The 12,652-nt window shown below is 47.3% G+C and overlaps 1 protein-coding gene and 1 long non-coding RNA gene across 9 annotated transcripts in view; one reads left to right on the top strand and one right to left on the bottom strand.

Annotated features, from left to right (window-relative positions):
- The window catches only part of FRMD4A (FERM domain containing 4A), a 466,163-nt gene that overhangs the window by 247,601 nt on the left and 205,910 nt on the right, over positions 1 to 12,652 (top strand). The window contains exon 1 of one of the 8 annotated variants that reach the window (XM_082240079.1): positions 710 to 1,015. The exons of the other annotated variants lie outside the window; for them this stretch is intronic. The gene's annotated coding sequence lies outside the window, so the exon portion shown is untranslated. Of the gene's footprint in view, positions 1 to 709; positions 1,016 to 12,652 lie in introns of those variants that run through there. 8 annotated transcript variants of the gene reach the window in all.
- The window catches only part of LOC309541926, a 145,249-nt gene that overhangs the window by 34,782 nt on the left and 97,815 nt on the right, over positions 1 to 12,652 (bottom strand). The window lies entirely within an intron of this gene.

Below are 12,652 nucleotides of genomic sequence, written 5' to 3'. Positions count from 1 at the left end.
TTCCAGTTCCTGGGGCTGCTTGTCTGGGAGAACACGAATTCACGGACAGAAGAGCATTTTCCTACCTACTAGCCCCTTTTAGTTACCGAGGTAAAAAGCCGAGAGACTTGGCATGCCCTGGCCAGGGGGAGCGCGCATCTAACCCAGGGGCCGCGATGGCGAGCGAGGACTGAAGGAAGGAGCCGCGGCCCCGGGGACTCGGCCGAGCCCCGGCTTCCTCCTGGGGATCCCTCTCGGCCTCGCCCTTCTTCCTTCAGTCTCCGCGGCTCCTGCGCCGGAAAGCCGAGGGAAGAGCAACAAGCCAAGGTGGCCTTTCTTTGTTTTTCGGCTCCCATGCCGGAGCCCGGCCTTTTTTGCTGAAAGGCGTGTGTGGCGGGGCCTGAGCGGTTGCGACGGAGCGCGCCTCTCTGCGCCTCGCCGGCTGCTTGGCCTCGCCGCTTCCCTCCGCTCCGGCCCCGCCTGGAAGCGCCGGCGAAGCTCCCCGGTTGCTGCTCGCGGCCTCCCGGGCGCCCCCGAGAGAGAGAGAGCCCGGCAGTGTCGCGCCCGCCGGCGAGTTCTGCCAGCCGCCTCGGGACGCGCGCAGCATCTCAGCCGCTGGGCGAGCGCGGGCCCCGCCGCCGCCTCCTCCTTCCTCGCTCCTCCCTGCCTCCCTCCCTGCCTCCCTCCTTCCCGCCGGCCGGCTGGGAGCTGCGGAGGATGGAGGCGGCGGCGCGCTCTGGAGGCGAGCCAGGCTCGCTCTCTCCGAGAGACCGTTAGCGGCAGCCGCGGCGGCGTCGGGGCCGGGGATGTGGTCGCCTAGGGAAGGCGCTCCTGGCAGACGCGAGCGAGAGAAAGGGCTGCGCCTCCAGGCCAGCCAGTCCTCACAAATGGATGCCGCCGCCGCCTCTGTCTGTTAGGCCAAAGGCCCGAGGAAACTGGACTTAATGGGATGCTTTCTTTCTGGGAAGAGTGGGATTGAAATCTGAATTGCTCCGCCGCCGCCGCCGCCGCCGCTCCTGTTGAGGTGGAGGGAAAGGTAACGCGAGTCTTTGTTTCCATCAAGGGGGGAAGCCATTGAGAACATGCAGCATTTTCCTTTTCCTTAAAAAAAAGGGGGGGCTGAAGGGAAGCACAAACTGTAGCTGCTTTATGATGCCATTTTTTCTAGGATCTCATTATAACATGGAATCGCTAGGTCTTCCCATTTAAAAAATACGTTTTTAATGCCTAGGTTTAGGAAAACCATTACGCTGCAGGAGCTGAGAGAGGGAAAGCAATGTGGATGGGCTTTAGGTGTGCTGGGGTTGTGGCTGGGGGTGTGAGGAGAAAGGTACAAGGAATCATCTAAATTCAAACAAGTCTGGGAGCCTTTTACTAGGATCTGCTAATATGGAGCTGTCCCTTTGCGCTCTAAATGGATGCAGCCTGTTTAATGCACAGCTTGAGGCTTGTAAAAGGTGAAACCTCTGGAATATTTTTTGTTTTCATTCAAACATTAGGATCTCCTATGCTCTTGCAGGAAAGTTGTTTCACATTCAGTAAATCAATCAGTTTCCCATTATTTTGAGATCTTTGCTTCTCTCTCTCTCTCTCTCTCTCCCTCTCCCATGCTGCAAACGAATCCATATGAGATCACTTTCCTGATTGTGTTATTAAGCATGTTCACTGCTGAGTGGGGAAAGCAGAAAAGTAGATTGCAGCATCCATGCAAAATTTCCAAAAGAAACAATTGTTTCTATTAATAGTACTGGCAGTGGTTTAATGAAACACATGCAGACAAGCAAACGATGCAGCAGCACTCTTTCTGAAACAGTCAAGAGGCTACCCTAAAGGAACAAAACAGATAAAGGATGAACTGCAGAAATGAACAAGTACAAATAACGGAGACAATTATTTTTGAAAACTAGAGAAAGGGGTGTTTTCTAGCTTGACTGTATGAGGTTGTGTGTGCATATATTTGCAGTCTATATGTGCACTTTGAAAGGGCCAACACTGATGGTGAGAATCCACCAAACCTGTCTGAGCTCCACCTTCGGCAGCATCGTAAGGGGTGTAACCAAGATTGCATTGCACCAGGCTTAATTTGGATTCACACTGGAGTAGCTTCCTACCCCCGGTATTTCTCATGAAATGTGTCATGTCTGATTTGTATGCCAGTGTTGTATCCTGACCCCTAACCAAGCACCAAAGAGTAAAACAACATGGGTGGTTATTTTTCCTATCCAGTACTGTCAGGATGGCAGAGGGCCCAACAGGCAGGCTGCCCTATGAATAGCTGACTTCACACTAGTTGAACCCATACTGCTGAGCACGGCAATATTGTTTCTGTTCTGGCTGCAGAAGAGCAGTTTGTAGCTACTTGTTCTAACCTTTTCTGGCACAAGGTACTCGCTCCAGAAAATATGTTGCAGATCATGCGTTCTTATACTGAAGAGTGACACCATTAGTCTGCCTCAGCTACTGTTATTCAGGCCATGGTTCCAAAATAGTTTAACTCTTTGTGTGATGTGCACAATTGCATTGTTGCAAACTGGTGTTATCAAGTAGGCTCAGCAGCAATTTGTCAGGATTTAGTTTCTACTATTATGGAAAAGTATCCTTACGGTTCCTGAATCAAACTTTCAGAAACAGGAGCAGGGAGGGCTCAGAGCGGGTGATGGGGCTCAGCTCAGAGCAGGCTTGGCTCTGCAAGCTACATGCCAAGCGCCCCAAGTTCACTTTGCTGCATCTCAAGTTGAAAGGCTCTCAGTTTGCAAGGCCCATTCAAAAAGAAGAGAGGCGTGTCACCTGTGGACCAGTTTTGCCATTCAGGCATAAAAAGCGGTGCCATCTCCTTAGGGGGTGGATCACTCTTTTGGTCACAAGTGTATGTGTGCAGAGGCATGCGCCTGTGGCAATGGAGTGGTCATGCATCAGGCAGCTGTGGCTAATCAGGACTTCCCTGCATGTGTCCAGCACATGTTCTTGCATGTTTACAAGTATGCGTCTCCATTTCACGCTGAGGGTAGCTTACAGCTGCAAAAATGCTTGCCAAATAAAGTGCAAATTGGGACCTCCAGTAGCTTGCTGAAGTCAGTGGTGGCAGGGACTGGCAAGTATCAAACAAGGAACAGTTCTTGTGGCTCCACTGTGTTTTATATTTGTGGCATCACTATTAATTTGTTCACAAGCTACAGTTGGGAGGACAATATCCCATGCTTCCAAATCTCCAGTGATTGGTAATGTGCAATATTGCTGATTGTAAACTCTGGGGGCTAGTTTTAAAATAGTTTTAATGGTAAAGAAAACCATGTTTCTCTCTAGAGAACCTTTGCTGTTTCTCTGTAGGGTAATAGACTGCAATATAAAGTGTTTCTGCAAAACTCTGTAGGGTTGCTGTGTTTGTGATCACAAGTCAGTGTAATTTTTCAAACCTTCGTAACATGTGAATTCTGCAAATATCCATTGTGCGAGTATCCCACTCCACAATTCCTGAAAGTGTTGGACTATTACTCTGTGCAAATTTTCACAAACAACAATAGTGGGAAATCAGCTATCCATCACAAGTTACTTTTACCACAAATCACAATTAAGCCTTACCAACTGCATGTTAACACCAGCTTGTACAGTCAGCAAAATTACGCAGTGGAGCTTTTCCTGGACTGCATCACTTCTGGTTTCAGGTGAGGGGTAGGAGTTCCCATTTGAAGGCTAATTTAATGGGGGAGAAACATATCCTTGCACATAGAAAGCTGGCATGCCAACCTAACTTTCTCCAACATGCTATTTTCTGTATGTGCAGGGATGGTTTTTAAATGGAGAAGCAATCAGTCTTATGCAGCCTGCTCACCTGCAGCCACAATTTTACATTTCTGGGCAGCTGAAATGTTCATAAACATTTTGTGATACTCCCAGAAGCTGAATCAATCGTGATGGAAAACTTACTTCAGTTGGCTAAAGTCAAGAGTTATTGCAGCTGTTTGCTAGGGATGGTTCAAAAAGAGCAGCCTGGTTTTTACCTCTGAGGACGTCTCCCCTCCCCCGCCCTGGGCTGTCGCCTGAATAAAGAAATCAGAAGAGTTTTAATCAACTGAGTGATTGATTAAACATGTTCTAACTTGCATGTGATTAAAAACAATAGTCCTAAATCAAGAGGGATGCTTTTATTTGTTTTCAGATGGCGCATAAGTGCACCATAGGTGGCATCAGCTTATAAGAGGCACCGGCCGGCTGGTGGGAGAGAAGAGGGGAGTGCATCTTTCAAAATTGCATTTGCCAATTACAGTTTTTATAAGTATCTGTGTGAAAAATACTTTTAAAAAAATCTGCTTGATAAATTGCTAGCATCTTATTAGTTGGTTTAAAAGTTTTTAATTCATTAATCTAAACTATTAATTGAGTAAACATTGCAGCTCTACTTTTCTCGTTCACTATCTGATTGGGAAACTGAGGAAATGGGCAACTCCTGGCTCCATTTTTTTTCCTATTCTGTGCTTTCTGTTTCTGCTTGACCACAGCTAGTGACTTAAATAGTATCCAAGGCTATCTTAGATTTCTCAAAGAGATGACAGCACATGGGCTGTGAAAGTAGGGGCAGAATAGCAGCAGAAGAGATGTGCTTATATCCTGCAGGTTGCAGAAGAAATTTTGGTTTATTTCTTGTTTTATACTTATGTATCACCTTTCTTCCATTATGGAATCTGAGGACATATACTTGTGGTTCTGTAGTGGCTGAAATTAATGCCTCCTTTAGGGAGAGCATGGCATCAGCTAGTAAAAGTTTGAGATTGTTTTGAGTTCCTGCTCAAAAACCTTACTTTGCAGTTCTCAAGTCTGCTGCAGGCCCTGGACACCATCTGCTAATCTCATCTTTAATCTGGGAATGGCACTGAGGCTTGGGTCTGCAACCTCTGTTCTGCATTAGAGACAGCATCCCCATTGATCCTGTGGGCTTTGACGAATGGGAGTATTATAGATTTTGGAAAGGAAGCCCACAGAATGGCATTGTGTTCCCTTCCTGCAGGATTCACCTGATGGGGTTCTAGTTCCTGAAGGAGTTCAGGTTGGTTGGTTGGTTGGTTGGTTGGTTGGTTGGTTGGTTTTACAGCGCACACACTTCTCTGGCTTGCCACTGAGCTTATCATAGAGTCCTTCCTTAGAGACTTCCCTACACTCCTTTCAGGTCCTTCCACCTTCCTCCCACTCTCGAGGGAGGGCCTTCTAGTCCAGTCCTCCTGGTCCCTCTTGTGCCAGGGCTTCTCCTCAACCCCAGCTAAAGTTCCCCGGTACACATGATCCAAGCTTTCTCCCAGTCTCTCTCACTCCCCTACTCATGCAAACTTTCAGTTTCTTACACTCTCTCACTCTTCATGCAAGCTTTCAATCTCTTTCTCCCACACTCTCTCACATCTACTTCTTCTGTGTGCCAAGCAGGGTTCCTTGTGCAGTGTTCCAAGCTGACTCCTTGCTCCTGCCCTGCTGGCTTTTAAGTCTCGGCCATGCCTCACAGGGGGCATCCCTACAAGGCCCTTTGACCCACTGTTCTTCTGGCCTGCCCTTTCCTCTCTGTGAGAGCCACAAGAGGGATGTTGCAGCACCTTGCCATGTTCCTACCCCAATGCTACACCCTGTACCAAGGCAGTTGTGGGAGGCTCTGGTTCCTGGGCCCCCAGGCTGCCTCTCTAGCCAAACCTTTTCCACAGGGACCTAATGGCCTAGAATCATAGAATCATAGAGTTGGAAGAGACCACAAGGGCCATCGAGTCCAACCCCCTGCCAAGCAGGAAACACCATCAGAGCACTCCTGACATATGGTTGTCAAGCCTCTGCTTAAAGACCTCCAAAGTAGGAGACTCCACCACACTCCTTGGCAGCAAATTCCACTGTCGAACAGCTCTTACTGTCAGGAAGTTCTTCCTAATGTTTAGGTGGAATCTTCTTTCTTGTAGTTTGGATCCATTGCTCCGTGTCCGCTTCTCTGGAGCAGTAGAAAACAACCTTTCTCCCTCCTCTATGTGACATCCTTTTATATATTTGAACATGGCTATCATATCACCCCTTAACCTCCTCTTCTCCAGGCTAAACATGCCCAGCTCCCTTAGCCGTTCCTCATAAGGCATCGTTTCCAGGCCTTTGACCATTTTGGTTGCCCTCTTCTGGACACGTTCCAGTTTGTCAGTGTCCTTCTTGAATTGTGGTGCCCAGAACTGGACACAGTACTCCAGGTGTGGTCTGACCAGAGCAGAATACAGTGGCACTATTACTTCCCTTGATCTAGATGCTATACTCCTATTGATGCAGCCCAGAATTGCATTGGCTTTTTTAGCTGCCGTGTCACACTGTTGGCTCATGTCAAGTTTGTGGTCAACCAAGACTCCTAGATCCTTTTCACATGTACTGCTCTCAAGCCAGGTGTCCCCCATCTTGTATTTGTGCCTCTCATTTTTTTTGCCCAAGTGCAATACTTTACATTTCTCCCTGTTAAAATTCATCTTGTTTGTTTTTGCCCAGTTCTCTAATCTGTCAAGGTCGTTTTGAAGTGTGATCCTGTCCTCTGGGGTGTTAGCCACCCCTCCCAGTTTGGTGTCATCTGCAAATTTGATCAGGATGCCCTTGAGTCCATCATCCAAGTCGTTGATAAAGATGTTGAATAAGACCGGGCCCAAGACAGAACCCTGTGGCACCCCACTAGTCACTCTTCTCCAGGATGAAGAGGAACCATTGATGAGCACCCTTTGGGTTCGGTCAGTCAGCCAGTTACAAATCCACTGAGTGGTAGCATAGTCAAGACCGCATTTTACCAGCTTCTTTACAAGAATATCATGGGGCACCTTGTCAAATGCTTTGCTGAAATCAAGGTAGGCTACATCCACTGCGTTCCCTTCATCTACCAGGCTTGTAATTCTGTCAAAAAACGAGATCAGGTTAGTCTGACATGACTTATTTTTCAGAAATCCATGCTGACTATTGGTGATCACAGCATTCCTTTCTAGGTGCTCACAGACTGTTTGCTTAATGATCTGCTCCAGAATCTTCCCTGCTATTGATGTCAGACTGACTGGGCGGTAATTATTTGGGTCCTCTCTTTTCCCCTTTTTGAAAATAGGAACAACATTTGCCCTCCTCCAGTCTGCCGGGACTTCGCCTGTTCTCCAGGAATTCTCAAAGATGACTGCCAGTGGTTCTGAGATCACATCTGCCAGTTCTTTTAATACTCTTGGATGCAGTTCATCTGGCCCTGGAGACTTGAATACATCTAATCTAGCCAAATATTCTTGTACTATCTCCTTAGTTATTCTGGGCTGTGTTTCCTTTGCTGAATCATTTGCTTCAAATTCTTCAGGTCGGGCATTGTCTTCTTTATCGGAGAAGACTGAGGCAAAGAAGGCATTGAGGAGTTCAGCCCTTTCTGTGTCCCCTGTTTGCATTTCACCATCTTCTCCTCTGAGTGACCCCACTGTTTCTTTGTTCTTCCTTTTCCTACGAACATACCCATAAAAGCCTTTTTTGTTGCTTTTAACCTCTCTAGCAAGCCTGAGTTCATTCTGTGCTTTAGCTTTTCTGACTTTGTGTCTACACGTGCTGGCTATTTGTTTGAATTCCTCTTTGGTGGTTTCCCCCCTTTTCCATTTTTTGTACACATCCTTTTTTAATCTTAATTCAGTTAAAAGTTCTTTAGATAGCCACCCTGGTTTCTTTAGGCACCTTCCATGTTTTCGTCTCATTGGTATTGCCTGACGTTGTGCTTTTACTATCTCCGTCTTAACAAACTCCCAGCCATCATGAACTCCCTTTCCTTTTAGTATTGCTGTCCATGGGATCTCACCCAGCACTTCCCTAAGTTTTATGAAGTCGGCTTTCTTAAAGTCAAGAAATTGAGTCCTAGTATGCTTGGCTGCTACTGTCCGCTGTATAGTAAACTTCAGAAGAGCATGATCACTCGCGCCTAATGATCCTTCCACATCTACCCCACTAACCAGGTCATCAACATTGGTTAGGACCAGGTCTAAAATGGCTGTTCCTCTTGTTGCTTCTCCCACTTTCTGGACAATGAAGTTGTCTGCAAGGCCAGTGAGGAATCTGTTTGACCTTATGCTCTTGGCTGAGTTTGACGTCCAACAAATATCCGGGTAATTGAAGTCCCCCATTACTACTATCTCCCTTCCTTTTGCATGCTTGGCCATCTGTTCCAGGAAGGCATCATCTATGTCCTCCGTTTGGCTTGGGGATCTATAGTAAACTCCCACAATGAGGTCTCTGTTATTCTTCTCTCCCTTAATTTTGACCCAAATGCTCTCACTTTGGCTTTGAGGTTCTAAATCTTGGATCTCTTCACAGGTATACACACCCCTGACATATAACGCCACTCCTCCTCCTTTCTTGTCTGGTCTGTTTCTCTGAAATAGATTGTATCCCTCCATTATTACATTCCAATCGTGGGACTTATCCCACCAGGTTTCAGTGATGCCTATTATGTCATATTTAGTTTGCTGTACCAAGAGCTCAAGCTCATCTTGTTTATTTCCTATGCTTTGCGCATTAGTGTAGAGACATTGAAGTCCATTAATCATTCCCCCGTGTCTCTTATTTAAGGATTTTTTCCTCCCTCCACTAGGTCCGCGTGCTGTTTGCTCCATTTGGTCTATGACATTTGGATGATCATCTTCATTAATTGATAGACTCCTACCTTCAGGAGCACTGTCTCCTTCCCCCACATTAGTCAGTTTAAAGCCCTCCTGATGAGGTTTCTGAGATTTTTGGCAAAAACATTTCTCCCAACCGTTGTGAGGTGCAGCCCATCACTTGCCAGAAGTCCATCTTCAAGAAACTGCAGTCCGTGATCTAAGAATCCAAACCGTTCCTGTTTACACCATTTGCGAAGCCAGCTGTTCACTTCCACTATTTTCCCCTCTCTCCCTGGGCCACGTCGTTCAACTGGGAGGACAGACGAGATGACAATTTGTGCATTTAGTTGCTTCAGTTTCCTGCCGAGAGCCTCGTAGTCTCTTTTGATCTTCTGGAGGCTATTGCTTGCAGTGTCATTGGTTCCCACATGAACCAAGAGGAAGGGGTATTCGTCAGTGGGTTTTATGATTCCTTGCAGTCGTTCAGTTACATCTTGAATCTTAGCCCCGGGGAGACAGCACACTTCCCGAGACATCTTGTCAGGCCCACAGATCACTGCTTCTGTTCCCCTCAGTAGGGAATCCCCTATCACCACTACACGCCTCCTCTTGGGTTTGGTCGGGGTTCTTCCGTGAGCTGTCCGTTCCAAGGTCGCCTGCACATTCCCTGAGGACTGACTTTGCTGCTCGTCTTCATATACCTGATCGACTGTAATGAGGGAGAGATCCTCAAATGGAGTCTGCTCTTCGTCTTCCATGCTAGGGGAGAGGACCTCAAAGCGATTGTGTATTTCTAAACAATCAGAGTGAACCCTGGGCCTCCTACTTCTTTGAGTCACGTTTCTCCATATATCTGGCTCCTGTGTTGGTGAACTAGCCTCCTTCTCAGGGGAGTCCCCTGTCTCCTCCTTGGTGGGGACGGTGTGCTCTGTTGCTTCCAAGAAGAGCTCCAGCTCTCTAATTCTTTGGAGCGTAGCTACACGTTCCTCCAGTTGCTGGACTTTGTCTTTTAAAAGGGCAATCAACATGCAATTGCTGCAGGTAAAGCTGCCTGCAACCTTTGGCAAGATGGCAAACATTGCGCAGGAATCACAGGCGACTGCAGCTGTTCCCTCCCCTTCCATCTTGAGATCGTGTCGTTGGGGGTGGCTACAGAGGTCCTCCATCATAAAAAGCTTGAGGACAGGACAAATAACTTCCCCCCCACACACAAAAAAAACCTAGGTCTCCCCCAACAAACGTTTGAGACTAGCTCCCCTAAATCTAAAAGATGGGTATAACTGCGCGCGCCTTCTTCAACTGCTGCCCTTCAGACTCTGATAAGCTCCTCCCACAGCTAATCCCCTGCCTCAACAGAAACCCTGCCCCCTCTGACCTTTACACAGGGAAAACAGCTAACCAGCCACAAAGAAACACACACACACAAGAAAACCCTTTTTGCTCCTTCTTCAACTGCTGCCCTTCAGACTGTTGTGGACCTGTCCTTAATTGCTTTCACAAGTCTCTTGCAGTGAACTATCACCCATGATCATGAGTGGATCATATGTGTATGTGAGGCTGCTGGCTGAGATTGCAGCCAGCAGATGTGGAATTCTTTGCTATCAACGTTTTTATTTCTTTGAAAGCCCTTCCAAGAGCTTTCATCCTAGTTTTAATTGAAATTCACCTATCTTGGCCCCAGCTTCACAGAAATGTCTCAAAAACAAAGCAGGAAGATATTGTTGGAAACCTTTTCAACTCTCATGTCTGGAGCTCCTTGGCTGAGCCGTTGCTCGTTTCGTTTTCATGAATCAAGCAATTTCATTCCTTGTTTGCTTCTACCGGTATCACATCATGCTCTGATTATTAACCCTCTTCCTGAGCCAGTGAGCCACTTTGAACCTTGCATATCCTGTCTGTTCACCTCCCTGAGCATGGGATGCAGGCTTTCCAAGTGCTTGTTTTGTCCATATAAACATTCTAGGTGACTTTGTGAGACTACTAGATGCAGGCTAGCTAAATGCGGCTTACATTCAATGACAACCTAGGCAGGAGCAGAGGAAGGTGGGTGCTGTGGGTGCGGGCTGCCCCAGGTGTCACCACTGGGGGGGGTGACAAAATGCTGGGCGGCACTCACCTCAGGGCCTGCAGTGCGCCCAAGCCATGCGTCTCTCCTGGGAGAGACATGGTGGCTTGGGGGTGCGCAGGTTCTGCGCTGCCCAAACGGTCCACCCACTGCCCCCCCCCAGCTGTAGGGTGGCTGAGTGGAAGGAGGCAGACAGACTCCAGAGGCCCTGCGGTGTCCCCCACCCTCACCCCACCCCAGACGCCCAAGCGGTTTCCTTCACCACTGAACCTAGGAAGTGGTACTTTACGTGTCTGGTAACTTAGTGGTACTGTAGGTAAGGACACTCATTAAACAAGGGGCTGTTGCTGCCATGGCCACTCTCAGGCAAGCTACAAGGCAAGTCCACAGATTGCTGAGCACTGCCAGATGCACATATTGTGTTATACATTGGAAAAAGACAAAGACCTGTGCATGGGACTGATGTGTTCAGGATAAAAGTGAGATGAAAAGTGAGTGTTCCTTCTGGCATGCTTGCTGCATAGTAGCAGAGGGGACTCTGTACACCATCTCCCATCAGGCCATGTACTTCAGGTTATCCCTTTTCCTTCCCTCACAAGAACCATGTGAAATAATTAGCTCAAGGTCACCCAGGGAGCCGTATCAGACCATGTGTTTCCTCATTCGCTGTTGGCCGTGCTTGGCATCTGTCTGTCTCGGGAGACAATGGAGGAGTCTGCCTTTGGGGGTGAAGTCAAACCATTGGAAGGTTGCAGCGTCTTTTGTGGCCGTAGAGACGGACATGTTTTGTTGCACCTGGAGCAGATGAAGGCGTCCGCTCGTGCTGCTGCAGACGCACTGTGGCATTTCTTCTTTCTGAGCGCCTCCCAGCAGTCATTCCTCCTCTGATAACTGTGTGCCCACTGATAATTGACACTGGGCTAGCAAAAATGTAAGGTTTTTTTTCTCTTTTAAATAATATCTCAACCTAAATAAATAGCATTTTCTTTTCATTTCTTGAGTGTTCTGACTTGACGATTGATGTGGTCAGTATTGGAGATTATGATGATGGTGGTGATAGTGATGACTTTGCAAGCATTACTTGTCAGTGCCAAAACACTTCTTCTTCACTGTTTGCATCCCAGCATTATTTGTTTCAATTCCTTCTTTGTGTACATTGTCCTCCCAAGTGACGTCACTGTGTAGTCAAATGTTCCTTCTTTCATGACTGTGGCTGGCAGTGTAGGTGTGGCATCATCCCATTTGGTGATATATGTTTGGGGTGTGGACACCCAGGTGACTAATCCAGGAAAGAAGCAGCCAGGGGGGGGGGGTTGGGCAGTGGGGGGGCACAAAAGCAGTAGAGGGGGATATGATGCCTAGCAGGATAAAACTAAGTAAATATTTTGACAATTTTTTATTATTTTGGTCTAGATTGGGAGGACCTCTATCTTATAGTTTTTTCACCAAAGTAAAAGTGGAGAATAATTGGCACAGCCCCTGTATCCTGAGCACTTGAAATATTTCACAATTATCTACCCAGGAGCTGCTGTCAGATAGCAAAGAAATGCCATCCAGAACTGACGCTTTCAGTGAGCTTTTGTATAGACTGCCAGCTATACAAAACTGCCATGACAAGCAAAGAGAGCTCAGAATCAGCACAAAAGCCAGCAGGCAAAAATCTTTATGGCAGCATTTTCAATTGGGCTCCCTAAATCTGCGAGTGAAACAACTGTTTCATCCTATAGCATCAGCATGTGTCTGCCCTTTAAAATGTAACCAAGCGAGAACATCTCTTCATGTCTTGCTGTGTTTGCCATCCTTCAGTGTTTTGAAATGGGGTGGGGGAAGATGCGCAGTAAACATCGGCCCACCTGTGCATACAGTATCTGTTTAGCACCAACAGGTCTCTTTCTTCGCAGCTTTCCAGACGCTTTGTTTTCCCCATCCTTTTTTGTTTGGGTTAGTCCTGATCCAGCACCTGTTGCTTGATATCCCACGCATAGAATACATTGGGTAGTTAGTC

Source organism: Podarcis vaucheri, assembly GCF_965113315.1.
Source record: "Podarcis vaucheri genome assembly, chromosome: 10".
Lineage (NCBI taxonomy): Eukaryota > Metazoa > Chordata > Lepidosauria > Squamata > Lacertidae > Podarcis > Podarcis vaucheri.
This window is presented reverse-complemented; position numbering and strand designations above follow the sequence as displayed.